General features: G+C 43.2%; 1 protein-coding gene across 1 annotated transcript in view; it reads left to right on the forward strand.

The window, feature by feature from the left end:
* Positions 1-17,146, forward strand: part of LOC145417999 (uncharacterized) — a 449,341-nt gene extending 432,195 nt beyond the window's left edge. Inside the window, exon 5 of the transcript XR_013900621.1 lies at positions 17,137-17,146. The gene's annotated coding sequence lies outside the window, so the exon portion shown is untranslated. The remainder of the gene's footprint in view (positions 1-17,136) is intronic.
* Positions 17,147-17,724: the final 578 nt, after the last annotated feature.

A 17,724-nucleotide genomic window follows, 5' to 3' on the forward strand; every position in this document is an offset into this window, starting at 1 on the left:
AAATGTGGATCGGAAAAAAGAAACGGATTCATTTTCACAGGTTCGATCCCGAGCCTCACTAACCAGACCCAGTTATCTTCCTGTGATGACTGAAGTGGCTTCTGTTTGTCATTTGGAAGGAATATCTATTTGTTCATCTGTATATGTAGCTATCTATCTATCTATTCATCCGTAAATCTACCTATCTATCTATACATCTAATTCTGTGTATAATAACTCCATTTACCTGTCCGATATTTGTCTACGTACAACGATAAGCAGAAGTTTGCCAACAGTGTTCTCCCTTCCTTATGTCATTCCTCCCCAAACGACAGATAGTACTGGTATCCTTCCTTCTCATACTGTTATGTTGTAGGCTTCATATTGCTATTACATAAAAATACTTCATGTAATACCTTCCATGGCCACAGTCGGCAGAGAAATGTTGGGGAATTTTTGCTCAAGGCTGCACATGTTCCTCAATACGATATTTAGCCAGTCTTTCAATCCATCATCGTATGATTCTCTCTCTCTCTCTCTCTCTCTCTCTCTCTCCATTATGTGTCTGTGTGTTTGACTCTTCCTATCTTGAAATTTATTTGTCCACCTAGTAGTCCATCAATCACCCGACACCCAATCCCAGAGTTCATCCAGGGTGGCCACAACAAAACGCTTTTAGCCCTTTGGCTGCCAGTCACCTACTTGCAGCTTATTTCCGCTGAGAGAAATATGGCGCACCAACAATGTCATAACCACATTTAACGTTATGCCCGAGGATGTACAACTTCATATATTAGTCAGGCGTACGACGACCTCTTTCATTTACCTCATAGAGACATAGATTATAAAACAACACTAGAGAACGGAAGCAAACAACAAAATGGAGTATAAAGGCCTTATGCTTAAACCTGAAATAGCAAAGTGGAATTCAATCACCTACTTTTTCACGGTCATACTTTGTGGAAAACCTGTGGTTATTAGGTAGGATTAGCCTGCATCCCATACTATTTGAATGCAGTCAGCATCTATACAGAAAGGTCAAATATGCTCCATCATCGCCAGCTACACCAAAATCAGCGTAAAACATTGAGGGGGTTGCATTTGACCTGGCGACTTGAGGTTTAAGCCTACGACCTTAAATGACAAAGCGTTGCCTGAAACATTAAAAGGAAACCAGGATAATGATCCTGGTTGGAACCTGGCCTCACTTACCAGACCCAGTCATTCACCTGTGTTGGCTGTAGTGGTTTTGTCTTGGTGTATATCTGTTGGTATGTCTTACCTTTTTCCTGTATGGATCTGCCTTGGTGTATTTATTAGTTCAATTATCTGTCATTTCATATTTGGAGTCAGCACCAAAATTACTCTAAGAATCCTTAGGACACCACAAACAAATGGTTTTGCTTGCCAGTGTATTTGGCGGAGGACGAAGAAGAGGAAAAGGTGGCGAGGGTGTGCTGAGGAAAGAATGCAAAAAATGCAATGACAAAGAAAACAAGAAATTGAAAGAGAGAGAGAGAGAGAGAGAGAGAGAGAGAGAGAGAGAGAGATATTAGTTACGGACTAAGGACAAAAATGCCAGGTGTATTATTGTCGAGGCTGCAATGTTAGAATGTACATAAATGCAAATAACAGTAATAATGATGATAATAATAATAATAATAATAATAATAATAAACAACTTCGTATACAGTTATGGATATTTCAAAACACAGAGAATGCGAGGATAGTATTAATTTTCTTTACTCTTCGGGGGGAAAATGAAAATATAATTAATGAAAGGAAAATGGAAGAAGGAAAAAACAGAGGAGAAGAGGAAAAATTGAAGAAAAGACTAAGAAGTAGTATAAAATGGAGAGAGAGAGAGAGAGAGAGAGAGAGAGAGAGAAATAGAGGAAGTGATGAAATCCGTTTAAATATGATGCAGGGAGAAGGAGCAAGAGCAAGAATGAAAGATAAAGTGAGAAGTATTCCAACACTGTAAGGCAGAGAGAGAGAGAGAGAGAGAGAGGAAAGGGTCACATTAATCAGCCAGGTCAGCTTAACACTTTGAAGTAACATGGCTGGCTTCTCTCTCTCTCTCTCTCTCTCATTTTTTCGTCTCTAGGTCTCTCTCTCTGAAATTCCTCTTCCTCTCACTTTCTTTCAATTCTTTCTCTCCCTCTTTCTTTCTACAGCTTACCTTTTCACTTTCCTCTTTCTTTTTTCTATTTATACTTCTTTCTTGCTCTCTCATTTCTCTGTTTTCCTCCCATTTCTCTCTTATATTCTTTCCTTCTTCCTCATACCTCATTATTTTCACTCTATCACTTATCACTTTCTCCCACTTATCGTCTCTCTCTCTCTCTCTCTCTCTCTCTCTCTCTCTCTCTGTCATCCTCGTCATCATCCTCGTCATCATCGTTATGAATAATAATAATAATCTATCTATCTATAGCCCGACGCCCTAATCCCGCAAAGGGTGGCTGCAGACAAAACGCCTCCAAGTAGCTCTGTCACCCACCATTTGACTACCCTCCCCCCAACTCACCTCCCCCTCCCTCATATACCTCTCAACTCCATCCCTCCACCTCATCCTTGGTCTGCCTCTCCCTCTCCCTCCCTCAATCTCACCTACATACACCCTCTTAGTCAGTCTTTCATTCTCCATTCTCTTCACATGTCCAAACCACCTCAGTGTATTTCTCCTAATCTTCTCAACCACATCCACATCCACCCCACAGCGTTCCTTCACTTCTTCATTCGTCAACCTGTCCCTCCACGTCACTCTACATGCTCCTCTCAAGTAACTCATTTCCACTGCTCTCACTCTTGACTTGTTCCCCTCTTGCAAGGTCCATGCCTCGCTTCCATACGTCAGGGTAGGGATCACAATACTATCATGCAATGACTTCTTAACTTCCATACTCACTTCCCTATTCCTCATCACTGCTTTCAGTGTACCAACAACCTTCCTTCCCTGCTGTACCCTTTCACGCACTTCATCCCCCAAAGTTCCATCCTTACTCATCACACTACCCAAGTACTTGAATGCACTCACATTCTCCATATCCTCACCATCCAACCTCACTGCACACTCTGTGACTTCATTCCTCTCAAACACCATAACTTTACTTTTGTTTACATTAACTTTCAGATTCCTCTTCTTACACACTGTCCCAAATTCATTCACCAAACCTTGCATCTCCCATTCATCTTCACTCAACAATACTGTATCATCAGCAAACAGCAACACAGGAAGCTTCCAAATCTCACCCTCATTCATTAGAGCCACCCCCACATCCACTGCCCTACCCTGCACCTCCTTTACAACCCCATCCATGTATATATTAAACAGCCATGGAGACATCACACAACCCTGTTTCAGTCCCACACTGAGATCAAAGAACTCACTCAGCTCACCATCCACTCGCACCGTAACCCTAGCTCCCTCGTACATACTCTTCACAGCACTCAACAATTTCCCCTGCACTCCATATATTCTTAATACCTTCCACATACCTTGCCTATCTATTCTGTCATAAGCTTTCTCCAAGTCCATGAAGGCAGCATACACTTTCCTTCCCTTCTTTAGATACTTCTCCACTAAACATCTTAGAACAAATATCTGATCTACACACCCTTTTCCCTTCCTAAATCCCCCTTCTTCTCCAACTAGCTCCTCTGTCATATGCCTAACCCTATCAATGAGTATTCTACCATATATTTTACCAGTTACACTAAGTAGGCAAATACCCCTATGGTTACCACATACTTCTCTCTCTCCTTTTCCTTTGTATAAAGGAACAATTATACCTGATTTCCAGTCCTCTGGAACCCTTCCCTCTTCCCAAGCCAGTCTACACAACTTCCATATCCACTCCACAACAATCTCACCCCCATACCTAAGCATTTCACCACACACTTCATCAATTCCTGGGGCCTTTCCCAACTTAATATTCTTCATCGCTTCCACTACTTCCGCCCTACTGATCTCTTCCTCCCACCTCTCATCTCTTCTTCTCCCAGCCATTCCCCAACCACTTATACTCGCACTGCTCTCACTCTCCACATTCAACAAATCCTCAAAGTGCTCCTTCCATCTCCTCAGTTTCTCTCTCTTCTCCACCAACAATCTATTTTTCCTATCTTTCACTCCCCTACTATTTCCCCTTTTACACTGCCTTACTTTCTTTACCTCCTTCCAAAACAATTTCTTACTCTCCCTCCATTTCACACTCAGATTCCTTCCAAACTCCTCATCCACTTTCTTTTTACTCTTCTTCACCAGTCTGTTAACCTCCCTTCTCCTGCTCACATATACCTCTCTCTTCTCTCTCTCATCTTCTCCCCTACCTCTACTCGCTAACCATTCACTATATGCCTTCTTCTTTTGTTCCACAGCTCGTTTCACCTCATCATTCCACCATGCTGTCCCTTGCACACCCTTGCATCTCCTCCTCACTCCACAAACCGCCTCACACGCTGCGCCTATCTCTTCCGTGAATATCTTACATACGTCTTCCACCCCTTCCATCTGCTCTAGCTCATACCTTCCCAGTCTTTCTTCCGCTATGCTCTTATACTCTGTCATTTTCTCACTATCTTGCAATTTCTCCACTCTTCTCACAGGAGTTGCTTCCTCCTGTCCTCCCCTTCGTCTCCTCAACCACTTTCTTTGCAGCTCTACCTTGGCCATCACTAAGTGATGGTCCGAGACTCCATTCCCCCATCCTCTCCACACTCTTGCATCCAACACTTGTCTTCTCATTCGCTCATCCACACACACGTAGTCTATCATTGCCTTTCGTTCAACAAGTTCACCATCCATCCTCCTCATTACTCTCCATGTATACCAGTGGATCATCTTATGCCGAAAGTAGGTGTTGGCTATTGCCAAACCCTTACAAGCACAGATGTCCACCAAAGCACTTCCATTCCCATCTACGTCAGCTGGCACACCCCACTGACCAACCACTCCATCCACTCGTACATTCCCAACTTTGCCATTCATGTCTCCAATCAACAGCACTCTCTCGCTCCTCTCAAACTTGTCCATACACGCTTCTACACTCGCCCAAAACTCATCTTTCACTCTTGCCACTCGATCCTCTGTCGGGGCATACACACATACAATCGCCCACGCTTGTATACCTACTTTCATCCTCACCCATACAATCCTTGCACCCACTGTTCCATACTCTCTTATATTCTCCTTCCACTTCTTGCTTATCATCAGACATACTCCCTCTCTTGCCCTCTCATTTTCATTGACTCCCGCACATATACCTAAACCATATTCCCATTCTCTCACCCTTTCACCTTCCCATTTAGTTTCAGTCAATCCACATATATCCACTTTTGCATCCTCAAGCACCTGAACAATCTCTCTCTCTTTCACTTCATCATTCACTCCTCTCATTCCACGTTCCCACCCTCAGAATGTCCTTCGTCCGTTCCTTAGTCGTCAACGTATGGTCCGTCCGGGTCCGAGGCGCTTTGTTCGCTTTTTTAGTTAGTTCTTTTTACGGGGTGGGGCACTAACCCACCACCAACCCTTTTAGTCGCCTCGTACGACAAGCAGGGATACTGGGGGAGTATTCTTGAAACCCCCCCTACCCCCCTACAATAATGATAATAATAATAATAATAATAATAATAATGATGATGATAATAATAATAATAATAATAATAATAATAATAATAATAATAATGATGATGATAATAATAATAATAATAATAATAATAATAATAATAATAATAATAATAACAACGATAATAATCCTCCTTGATTTCAACTTTTCTCTTCCATTCCCTCTGTCATTCTTTTAATTCCCATCCCTCCTTTTTATGGCTTGGTATCTCCTCTTCTCTCTCCTTTTCTTCTTTCTTTCTTTCTTTCTTTCTTTGTAACTTTCTTTCTCAACTTAGTTTTATGAATCCTTTAAAGCAGGATGATAACATTTTCGGCAATACGCCCTATATCTTTGTTTGATGTGTGTGTGTGTGTGTGTGTGTGTGTGTGTGCTTTAATTCTTCCTAGGCTTTTCCATGAATATGAATGAAACTTCCCAGGTGTGTTCGCCTGGTTGGTCCGAAGGTCTTCCACTATATACAATTTTCCAACCGTGATTTTTAGGGGGGTCAGCCTCCCTCAACAAATCAAAAAATCTCAAACGTAATGTCAGGAGGGCAAATACTGCTTTGATATCTTAATACATGTTGTACAATGGACTTTCATCCGTAATGCGATATTTGGGGAGCGAGACCCCTCTGATGATTATTGAATGGCCAGCCCCCCTCCCCCTTAACAAAAACGATCAGAAAAGGGGAAAGTGAGCACATGGACTTCAACGAGACTTCTCAGGTCCTTTCGTGTGGTTCCTTGATAATGTCTTCCACTACATAACATTTTCCACCATTGTTTTTAAGGGGGTCAGCCCCGCTCCAAAACTTATAGTGGATATAACATAAGGGAAGGAGGGCAGATATGACTTTGATATCTGGACATATGTTGTATAATGGGATTTTGCCCCTGAGTACAACTACTACTACTACCATTACTACTGCTAATACTACCACTACTTCTGCTACTGCCATTACTGCTGCTATTAATACCACTACTACTAATGCAACTACTACTTCTACCCAGGGATATCGTCCCTTCACACAAGCCACCACTGCAATCACGTGATTTGTCATCGGGTTACCAGCTTCTCTTATAAAACAGTAATATTATTTTGGAGTTCTTTGACATCGGTATGCATATCGCAAGACTGGGTTTGCAGTTCCATGTTTGTTCCTTAATGCTAAGAAAGAAACTGCACATTGACTTTATATTGTACTGATAATGTTAACCACCACTGTTGTGAGCAGGAGGAGGTAGGCTGAATACAAGGCTGAAGGAGTATGCATGAGAGAGAGAGAGACACACACACACACACACACACACACACACACACAGGAGCCTGAGAGTGTTAACTGTCACCATGAACCCCCTCATGATCGGTACAACCCTGGCGTTCTCTTCCAGTTAAATCCTGATTTTATTCGAGAAGCGATATTAACTCGACTCTCTCTCTCTCTCTCTCTCTCTCTCTCTCTTAAAATCTGACTTCGCCTTCGATGTGTGGTATGGTGGTGAATGGTGGTGATGGGTGGCGGTGTTTTGGTGTGGTTCTCTCTCTCTCTCTCTCTCTCTCTCGAATACAAAAAAATAGAACGACACTGATCTCTCTCTCTCTCTCTCTCTCAAATACAGAAAAAAGCAACACGACACTGATCTCTCTCTTTCTCTCTCTCTCTCTTTCCCAAATACTGAAAAAAAGTAACACGACACTGATCTACCACTTTCTCTCTCTCTCTCTCTCTCTCTCTCTCTCTCAAATACAGAAAAAAGTAACACGACACTGATCTACCACTTTCTCTCTCTCTCTCTCTCTCTCTCTCTCTCTCTCTCTCTCTCTCTCTCACTGTGTAATATGGTGGTGACAGGTGTGTTGTGATATGGTGTGATGTCTTTTTGTTTGTCTGAATGGTTGTTCATGGGCAAAAGGCACTAGATCATATTTTCTTGAGAGTGATCTTAGCCCCCTCCCCCCCAAAAAAAAATGTCATTATTAACCCAATTATTAAATACATGGGGAGAGGGAGACCGACAATGAAGTTGAGAGATGGGGTGGAGAGGTATGTGATAAAAGATACTGTGAGCTGAAGGGAGGGCAGCCTGATGGTGGAGTCTAGGGTAATAGGGACGTGATTTTGGTTGTAGCCTCCTGTCCGTGCTATAGATATATTGACTATTAAACATACTGTACTGATAAATAGATAAACACAGACAGGTACTTACATAAATATATAAACAGAGAGAGAGAGAGAGAGAGAGAGAGAGACAGACAGACAGACAGACAGACAGACAGACAGACAGACAGACAGACAGAAGGAGAGAGAGAGAAACAAATTGCTACATATCATGATCCTTATTTGATCATACGTACATTCCTTTCCGTTTCATCATGCCTATTTCCATCCCATTTCTCCCCTCCACTCCCCCTCATGCCTATTTCTCTGCTGATGGCGATATGGCGCATAGATATACTTATATTGTGAATCCCCTGCCCCTGCAATACTCTCAGCATGCCCGATTCTTTTCATGGCTAGATAATAAAGTGCCTCAAATACTGGGTATCCCTGCTGTTCATCACCTCTATCCCTTTCTCTGTGTTGATGGGCATATGGTGAAGTTGTGAATCTCTTACCATACTATTTTTATTGAATTTTGGCTAGGATTTTGTCCTTTCCCGGCTTATTTCATGTAGCTCAGTGGCAGAAAAAGACAACGCTGTGGCTTTATACCCTTTCCCTAACACCGCTTCATGACTAATATTATGTCTAGTGTCAATCTCCTGCTACAACTCGGCATTCAAGAAATAGGTGGAAATTTTAGGCCACACACACACACACACACACACACACACACACACACACACACACCTTCCACAGCCGTCCACATATGAAAACAGTGCAATCTCATTAATGGACATTTTAGCCAAAGTGGAAATGGTCCTCTACAAAGACTGCTGTTGACAAAACTGCTGTGAATGGGAAGCCTTGCTGAGTGAGAAAGGGAAGATGTGTGTGTGTGTGTGTGTGTGTGTGTGTGTGTGTGTGTGTGTGTGTGTGTGTGTGTGTGTGTGGAGAGAGAGGAGAGAGAAAGAGAGAGAGAGAGAGAGAGTTACGATACACAAATCACACAGTCCTTACAATCCCTATGATGAATCAGATCATATGCTAACAGTAAAGAATAAAAAGGATAGTATATCACACACACACACACACACACACACACACACACACACACACACACACACAGATGGGTATATCAAGAGGTGTGATTACCGTTTACGTTAACATCAAGTATAATGACTCTCTCTCTCTCTCTCTCTCTCTCTCTCTCTCTCATACACACACACACACACACACACACACACACACACACACACATACACACACACACATACAGTTTTGAACCGTTTGTATCCCAACATTTTGAAAGGGTTGAGGGTCACCCAAGGAGTAACCCAATCGTCTGTAATGGTGGTGGTAGTTGTATTTGTGGTGGTGGTAATGATGATGATGATGATGACGATGATGATAATGATGATGACGATGATGATAATGATGAAGGTGGATGTGGTGGTGGTAGTGATGGTGGTGGTAGTAATGTTGATGATGATGGTGGTGGTGGTGGTAGTGGTGATGGTAGTTGTGGTGGTGGTAGCGATGATGATGACCATGATGATTATGATAATGATGAAGGTGGTAGTGGTGGTAGTGGTGATGGTGGTGGTAGTGATGATGGTGGTGGTGGTAATTACTCGTATAATGCCTGTGGTGGTGGTGGTGGTAATGAAGATGAAGATGACGATGACAAAGATGATGATGACGAATGACGACGAGGACTACGACAACACCAATAATGCCGATACCGATGCCGATAACGATGCAAATGTGCTTCACCATCTTACAAATACCAGGAAACACGTATACCTTCTGAGCAGGAGAATCTTGAGACACTCCAGCCTTGGTGAAGATATACAAAGACAGAACAGTTTGGCTTCCACCCGAGAGAGAAAGAGAGAGAGAGAGAGAGAGAGAGAGAGAGAATCGAAAGAAAGTGTGAGAATAGGAGAAAAATGAAGGAAGTATAGCGAACAAGCGTAAGAGATATATGGGAGACATGAGCGAGGTTCATAAAGTAGCTGAAAAAGTGTGTGATAAAGTGAGTGGGAAAGGATAAAGTGTTGTGAAAGTCAGTGTGAGTGCTTGTGAGAAAGAGAGGCAGAAGAAGTGAGAGAGCGAGTGAGAAAGTCGTGGGAAAATACTGACTCTGGAATCTTTTCTCGGATATATGTGAGATCTCTTGTGAAGTGGATGGTCAGGTCTCTGTCTGTCTGTCTCTCTGTCTCTGTCTCTCTCTCTGTCTCTCTCTCTCTCTCTTCTCTCTCTCTCCAGACTCTGTAACACCGACTCACTTGCAGTGTTGCACTCCACTGCATGTACTTGGGTTACATAAATACCAAGAATGCCAGACTTAACCCTTTCAGTGAGATGATGGGTTTAGTCTTATTTTTGTTCCAGCTGAAGATGTGAATTTATTACTAGTAAGGTCTGATGGGTACATTGTGTGTGTGTGTGTGTGTGTGTGTGTGTGTGTGTGTGTGTGTGAGAGAGAGAGAGAGAGAGAGAGAGAGAGAGAGAGAGAGAGAGAGGGAGAGGGAGGGAGGGAGGGAGAAGGGAATAGGATGAAGAGAAGAGAAAAAAATAGTAAGAGATGAGACGGGGACACGTGAGAGGAGATAAAAGGAGGGAAGGAAGAGAAATGAGGAGGACAAGAGACGAGAGGAGAGAGAAAAGGGAGGGAAAGGGGAGGAGAGAAAGAGGAGGGAGGAGAGAAAGAGAGGGAGGAGGGAAGAGAGAAAGAGAGTGAGGAAGGAAGAGATAAAGAGAGGGAGGTCAGTGCGCTTGTGTAGGCTCTTTACGTTGACGGTTTAATGCTGATTGGACACGGCAGTAGAAGGTAGGACAGGAGGGAAGGAGAGAAGGACGGAAGGGGAGAAAAGGAAGTATGGAAGGAAGGAGGGAGGGAGAGAAAGGAGGGAGGGAGAGAAGAAGAAGAAGAAGAGGATGGAGAGGGAGAAGAGGCTGACAAAAAGAAAAGATTGGTAATGAGGTGGAAGAGAAAGAAAAACAGGACGGGGACAAAAATGAAGGAATAGAAGAGAGAGAGAGAGAGAGAGAGAGAGGGAGAGAGAGAGAGAGAGAGAGAGAGAGAGAGAGAGAGAGAGAGAGAGAGAGAGAGAGAGAGAGAGAGAGAGAAAGGAGGGGGGCAGCAAGAAAGAGTTGTCTGATAATGATCTGAAAAAATGATAAAGCCAAAAAAAAAGTCTCTCTCTCTCTCTCTCCTTCTCTCTCTCTCTCTCTCTCTCTCTCTCTCTCTCTCTCTCTCTCTCTCTCTCTCTCTCTCTCTCTCTACATGTCATTATGTCGAGTCTTAGAGAAGCAAATGTCACTCAAGAGTTGATGACGGGGAGGGTGGAGGAGGAGGAGGAAGAGGAGGAGGAGGAGGAAGAGGAGGAGGAGGAGGAGGAGGAGGTGGTGGGGGGAGAGAGGAGGGAAGGAATGAAGAAGGTAGAGGTAGAGGTGAGGGAAAGAGGAGGGAAGGATGAGGAAGGGGAATGAGAAAAAGGTGAAGGCAAGAGGAGGGAAAGAAAGAAGGGAAGGGGAACGAACAGATTGAAAGAGGAAGAATGGAGAAGGGAGATAAAGGCGAAGAAGAAAAAGAGATCAGGGAAGGAAGGAGGAGGGAAGAGTAGAAAGATGGTAAAGGAGTACAAGAGAGTTCAAAGGAAAACAAACAGCAATAAGCCAAATGGCTCTTTTCGAAAGCTGTTTGTTAAAGAGACAACTATTACTAGGATATCCGATTCTGTTAATGACAAGGATAGGACAGCATGAAGGATGAGAGAAAAGGAATATGGACGAAGGTGAAAAGGGGGGGGGGAATAGAAAGGGAAAGAGAGGGGAACGGCTATAGTATGGGAGAAGAGGGGAAGGGAAGGATACGAGAGAAAAGGAGGAGGAAGGTGAAAGGCAGAAGAAGAGAGCAGAGAAGGAGGAAGGGAACGGGAAAAAGGAAGGAAGAGAAGAGGAGGAGGACGACGAGAAAAGGCAGAAGGAAAGAAGAGAAGAGGATTGGGAGGAAGGGAAGAAGGAAAGAAAAGTAAACTAAGTAGTAAAATATGGGGGAATTAAAAAAAAAAAAAAAGGAAGGGAGGTTGGAGGAAGACTAAATAAGAAAGTAAAGGAAAAAATAAAGTACCAGGAAGGGAAAAAAGAAGAGTAAAAAAGGAAATATAGTAAACGTGAAAACAGGGCAAAGTAATACAGAGAAACTGTGAAGTTTTTAAAAGGATCAGTAAGAGTGAGAGAGAATGATGACTGTGAGCCGACGTAGTTGCAGTAAAATAGTAAGAGAGAGAGAGAGAGAGAGAGAGAGAGAGGGGGGGGGGAGATAATGACCAGCTAACACAGGGGGATGGCATAAAGGTAAGGCAGTCCAGGGAAATGTTGTCCAAGAGGAAGAAAAACAGCATCAGGAAAGACAAATGACATGACTGCTTCAAGGATAGGCTTCTGCCACACAACACCACACCACTACCACACAGCCAACTACACCACAACCACACAGCCCACCTCACCCCTCCTTACACTACCCCACCATACCATACACCACTGGTTCTCAAACTGCGGATCGAGGTCCAAATCCGGACCCAGACGAGCTTTGGTCTGGATCACAACGACTTCCGTCACTGAAACTTCAATATCCCCCTCAAATTAAAGAGTCGCAATACGAAGCATTTTTAAATTAATTTCGCCCCAAATACGGCTCAAATTCGCTACCATTGTAAATTATGTTGTTGCAACTGCAGTAATACAAACCTGTCCATTTCGCAGACTAGTGAGAGGAATGATTAACAAAGAGGCCACTTTTTTCCAGCTAATCTAGGTGCTCACATCACTCCTTGTAACGAGAGTTTCATATTTCTAAATAGCATATTATCAGTGTCATCTCGTCAGGATTAAACATTGGTAACAAGAGAACAGGAGTCCTCGCCGCAAATATATTGTATTAAACAAGCTGCACTGCACTTACCCACACACTGTTGCCATTAGCCTGTTCAAATGATGAGTTGACAGAGGGATACTGATAATTGTTAGAGTGCTCACTGGCACACAGTATGGTGCTAAAGTGGTAGTGGAAGTGCTAAAGTGACTATGCTTATGTAGGGAAGGCAACGGTAATTTGCTCAACAGAAGAATTTCAATTTGTGTTTTTGAGTAGTTGGGAGTGTGGAGAGCAGATTCTTTTGTCTTAATCAACCATCTTACTAACAGAAGAGAATACCTGCTCAAAACCTTATTTTTAATTTGGTCAGGGTATTAACTTTCCTCACAGTTCCATTATGTTAACATAAATGAAAGTATTTTATTTCATTAATGATATTAAATACAAAATTTTTCATCCAGGCCACTGCCTCAAAGGAAGATGATACGACTGGACTTTCAAGAAAAGTAACTGAGGAACTCTGACATACACCATCCCACCCCACTCAACCACACCACACCACACCTCCCGACCCCATCCCACCCAACCACACCACACCACACCAAACCTCCCCACCCCACCCCACCCAACCACAACACACCACACCACACCACATATCCCCACCCCACCCCACCCAACCACACCACACAACACCTCCCCATCCCACCCCAACCACACCACCATAACATACACCATCCCACCCCACCCAACCATACCACACCACACCCCCCTATCCCTTCCAACCACACCACACCACATCACACCTTCCCACCCCACCCAACCACACCACAGCACACGTACCCATCCCATCCCAACCTACCCCACCATACTGTACACAATCCCACCCCACTCAACTACACCACACCACACCTCCCTTTCCCACCCCACCCTACCCCACCATACCATACACCATCTCACCCCACCCAACCACATAAAACCACACCTCCCCACCCCACCCCACCCAACCCTACCCAATCATATCATACACCATCCCACCCCATCCAACCACATCACAACACACTTCCCCACCCCTCACCACCCTATCCCACCCACCATACTACAGTATACCCCAACCCACCCACCCAACCACACCAAAATACACCCCACCCCACACCACCCGCCCAACCACACCAAACCACATTGCACACGGCCCCACCCATCCTACCACACCACGGCATACCTCCCTCCCTTCCCCTACTCTTCTCCCCTCTCTCCCCACCGACACATAATTCAGGCAGGCAATTAACAGGTCGTCATAACTACCTAGGGAGCAATCACACGAGACGACTAACGAGGCCAACCACCACCACAATTAGCGGGTCATCATCATTGGCATTAGTATTATCATCTTCGTTATTATCTTTACTATTTTTGTTACTGTTATCATCAGTTTTATCATTGTCATCCTCATTTTGATCATTATTATTATCATCATTTTACAGTGTCTCCTCTACGCTTTCACTGTTCTAAAACTCCTCTTCGTCATCCTTTTCATCATTATCATCATCATCATCATCATCATCATCATCATCATCATCATCACCAGTACCATCATTGCATAAATAATTATTATCATTATCATCGTTCAGTTATCATTACTACTACTGCTAGTACTATTATTATTATTATTATTATTATTATTATTATTATTATTATTACTCGCTTAAAGGCTGTCTTCGGCGGCCTCTGCTCGATGTCAAAAGGCCAGAAATGAGTCATAACTCGGGAACAGGTGTCCCGATTGAACTGGAAATCACTTTATTCAAGTTAGAGCATTGTAACGTTACCTTGCTTTAACAAAAACTGAGCTACGTTGCGCCGTTTTTGCTGTGTTACGGTACCGTAACAAACAAACCAATAAAGATACTGAAATCGGATCATTATTGTATAGGTTATTACTATTATTATCATTATTATTATTATTATTATTATTATTATTATTGTTGTTGTTAGTGTTATTTTAATTGTTATTGTTTTCTTAATCATCATTAATGAAGGAAAACTGAAGATGAATCGGTCAGGAAACAGTGAAACACTAATAACAGGGATTACCAAGGGTGGGTAAAGAAGGAACACCAAATAGAAACAGAGAGAGAGAGAGAGAGAGAGGGGGGGGGACGAAATAGTGTGGGCCTGCATCTCGTTACTGCCATTTATATATCCCATTCATTTTGGTAACGGCGAGACACCTCGACAAGCGTTGTTAATAATGTTACTTTACTGCTGTGTGTGTGTGTGTGTGTGTGTGTGTGTGTGTGTGTGTGTGTGTGTGTGTGTGTGTGTGTGTGTGTATGTATGTGTGTGTGTGTGTGTGTGTGTGTGTGTGTGCAGTCATAAACATGTCATAAGATTCACACAACACTTCGTATGTTTTAAATAATTTCTCACTCATGGTTCGCAGTAACTAACATTAACATCCGTCAGTGTTGAAAGATGCTTTCAAATATCTCTGTTAAGAATAGACTCGAAAACCTTAGAGACACAGGATGTTAAAGCAATTGGACGATAGTTAGAGGGTTGGGCATGGTCATCCTTCATTGGGACTATCTGAATGAAAGCAACTTCCAGCAAGAAGGAAAGGTACAAGTTTACAGACAAAGGCGAAAGAGTTTACCTAGGCAGGATGTAAGCATAGAAGATTAGTTTTTGAGGACAACAGGAGGGACTCTATCAGGTCCATATGCCTTCTTAGTACTGAGGCCAGTGATGTCAGAAAATACATCAGCTGAAGGAGGGAGGAAGTGATGGAGGAACAGCACCGGAATCGTCTAAGGCGGAATTGGGGGAGAAAGTCTGAGCGAAGAGATCTGCATTATCAGTAGAAGAAATAGCTACAGAGCCATCAGAGTAGAAAAGAGGAGGGAAGGATGATGGGGTAAAGTTGTTAGAAAGGTTTTTGGCAAGGTGCCAGAAGGAGCGGGAAGAATTCGAGTTTGAGAGTTGGGAGCATTTAGTACGGATGAAATCTTTTGTAGCAGAGCGAAATGCAAACAGAGTGGGCGAAGAGTTCTGGACAAATGTGGAAGTGTGCATGGAAAAGTTTGGAAGGAATGAGAGAGTGTTTTTGATCGGTGATATGAATGGTAAAGTAGGGAATGTGAAGGTGGATGGAATAGTTGGTGAGTGGAGTGTGCTTGCTGAGATAGATGAGAATGACAGTGCGTTAGTGGACATTTGTGCTGGGAGGGGGTTGGTGATAGCCAATACCCTCTTCAGGCACAAAATGATCCACAGGTATACATGGCGAGTGATGAGAAGGGTGGGTGGTGAACTGAATGAAAGGACGGCAATGATTTATTATGTGTGTGTGGATGAAAGGATGCGAAAATGTGTAATGGATGCAAGAGCTTATAGAGGTTGGGGGAGTGGACTTTCTGACCACTACTTGGTAGTGGCCAGAATCAAGGTCCAATTAGAATGGAGAAATAGAAGGGAAGGACGAGAAAAAGGAGTATTTGTAAGAAGAGTGGAAAGGTTACAAGAGGACGAGAAAAAGGCAGAGTATAAGAGAGAAGTGGAGGAACGATTGGGCAAATATGAATTGGAGCAGATGGGGGACGTGGAAGGTGTGTGCAGGATATTTACAGAAATAATATGTGCAGCATGTGATGTGGTGTGTGGGATGAAGAGAAGACGGAGGGGTGTGCAAGGAACAGCGTGGTGGAATGAAGAGGTGAGACAGGCTGTGGCACAAAAGAAGAAAGCATACAATAAATGGATGAGAAATAGGGGCGTGGAAGAAGGAGAGGCGGAAGAGAGAGTTATATGTAGAAAGAAAGAGAGAGGTGAAAAGATAAGTAAGAGAGAGTAAGAAGAGAGCGGATGAGGAATTTGGAAGGAACTTGAGTGTAAAGTGGAGGAACTGTAAGAAAATGTTCTGGAAAGAGGTGAAAAGAGTAAGACAGGGTGGAAGTGAAGTTAGCAAGGGAGTGAAAGATAAAAATGGTAGATTGCTAGTGGAGAAGGGAGAAAAAGTGACCAGATGGAGAGAACACTTTAAGGAATTGTTGAACATAGAGGATGGAAGTAGTGCGAGTATAAGTAGCTAGGGAATGGCTGGGAGAAGGAGTGAGGTGAGAAGACAGGAAGTAATCAGTAGAATAGAAGTTGTGGAAGCAATGAAGAAAGTTAAATTAGGGAAAGCCCCAGGAATTGATGGAGTGTGTGGTGAAATGCTGAAGTATGGGGGAGAGATAATAGTAGAATGGATGTGGAAAATGTGTAGATTGGCCTGGGAGAAAGGTAGAGTCCCGGGGGATAGGAAGTCAGGTATAATTATTCCCATGTACAAAGGAAAAGGGAAAAAAGAAGTGTGTCGTAATCATAGGGGCATCTGTCTTCTTAGTATAATAGGAAAAGTGTATGGTAGGATACTTATTGACAGAGTTAGAGAAAGAACAGAGGAATTAGTTGGAGAAGAACAGGGAGGCTTTAGGAAGGGAAGAGGTTGTGCAGATCAGATATTCATTCTTAGGTCTTTAGTGGAAAAGTTTCTAGGGAAGGGAAAGAAGTTGTACGCGGCTTTCATGGATATGGAGAAAGCATATGACAGGGTGGATAGACAAGGATTCTGGAAAGTATTAAGAATACATGGAGTTAATGGGAAGTTGTTGAATGCTGTGAAGAGTATGTATGATGGTGCTAAGGCTGCAGTGCGTGTAGATGGTGAACTGAGTGATTTTTTCTCTTTGAAAGTTGGGTTGAAACAGGGATGTGTCATGTCTCCATGGTTGTTCAATCTGCACATGGATGGGGTAATAAAAGAGGTACAAGGTAGGGTAGTGGATGTTGGAGTTGCCCTGGTGAGCGAGGGCAGTGTTTGGAAACTCCCTGTACTGTTGTTTGCAGATGATACTGTGTTGTTGAGTGAAGACGAAGGAGAGCTGCAAGGCTTGGTGGATGAGTTTGGGAGAGTGTGTAAGAAACGGAATCTAAAAGTGAATGTAGGGAAGAGTAAAGTGATGGTCTTTGTGAGATGTGAACTCAGTGAATGTACAGCGAGATTGGATGGTGAGGAATTGGAAAATGTGAGTACGTTTAAGTACTTGGGTAGTGTGATGAGTAAGGATGGAGGTTTGGAGGGTGATGTGCTTGAAAGG

This window comes from Coenobita brevimanus, chromosome 112, assembly GCF_032717465.1.
Source record: "Coenobita brevimanus isolate Jiangsu-jjx chromosome 112, ASM3271746v2, whole genome shotgun sequence".
Taxonomy (NCBI): domain Eukaryota; kingdom Metazoa; phylum Arthropoda; class Malacostraca; order Decapoda; family Coenobitidae; genus Coenobita; species Coenobita brevimanus.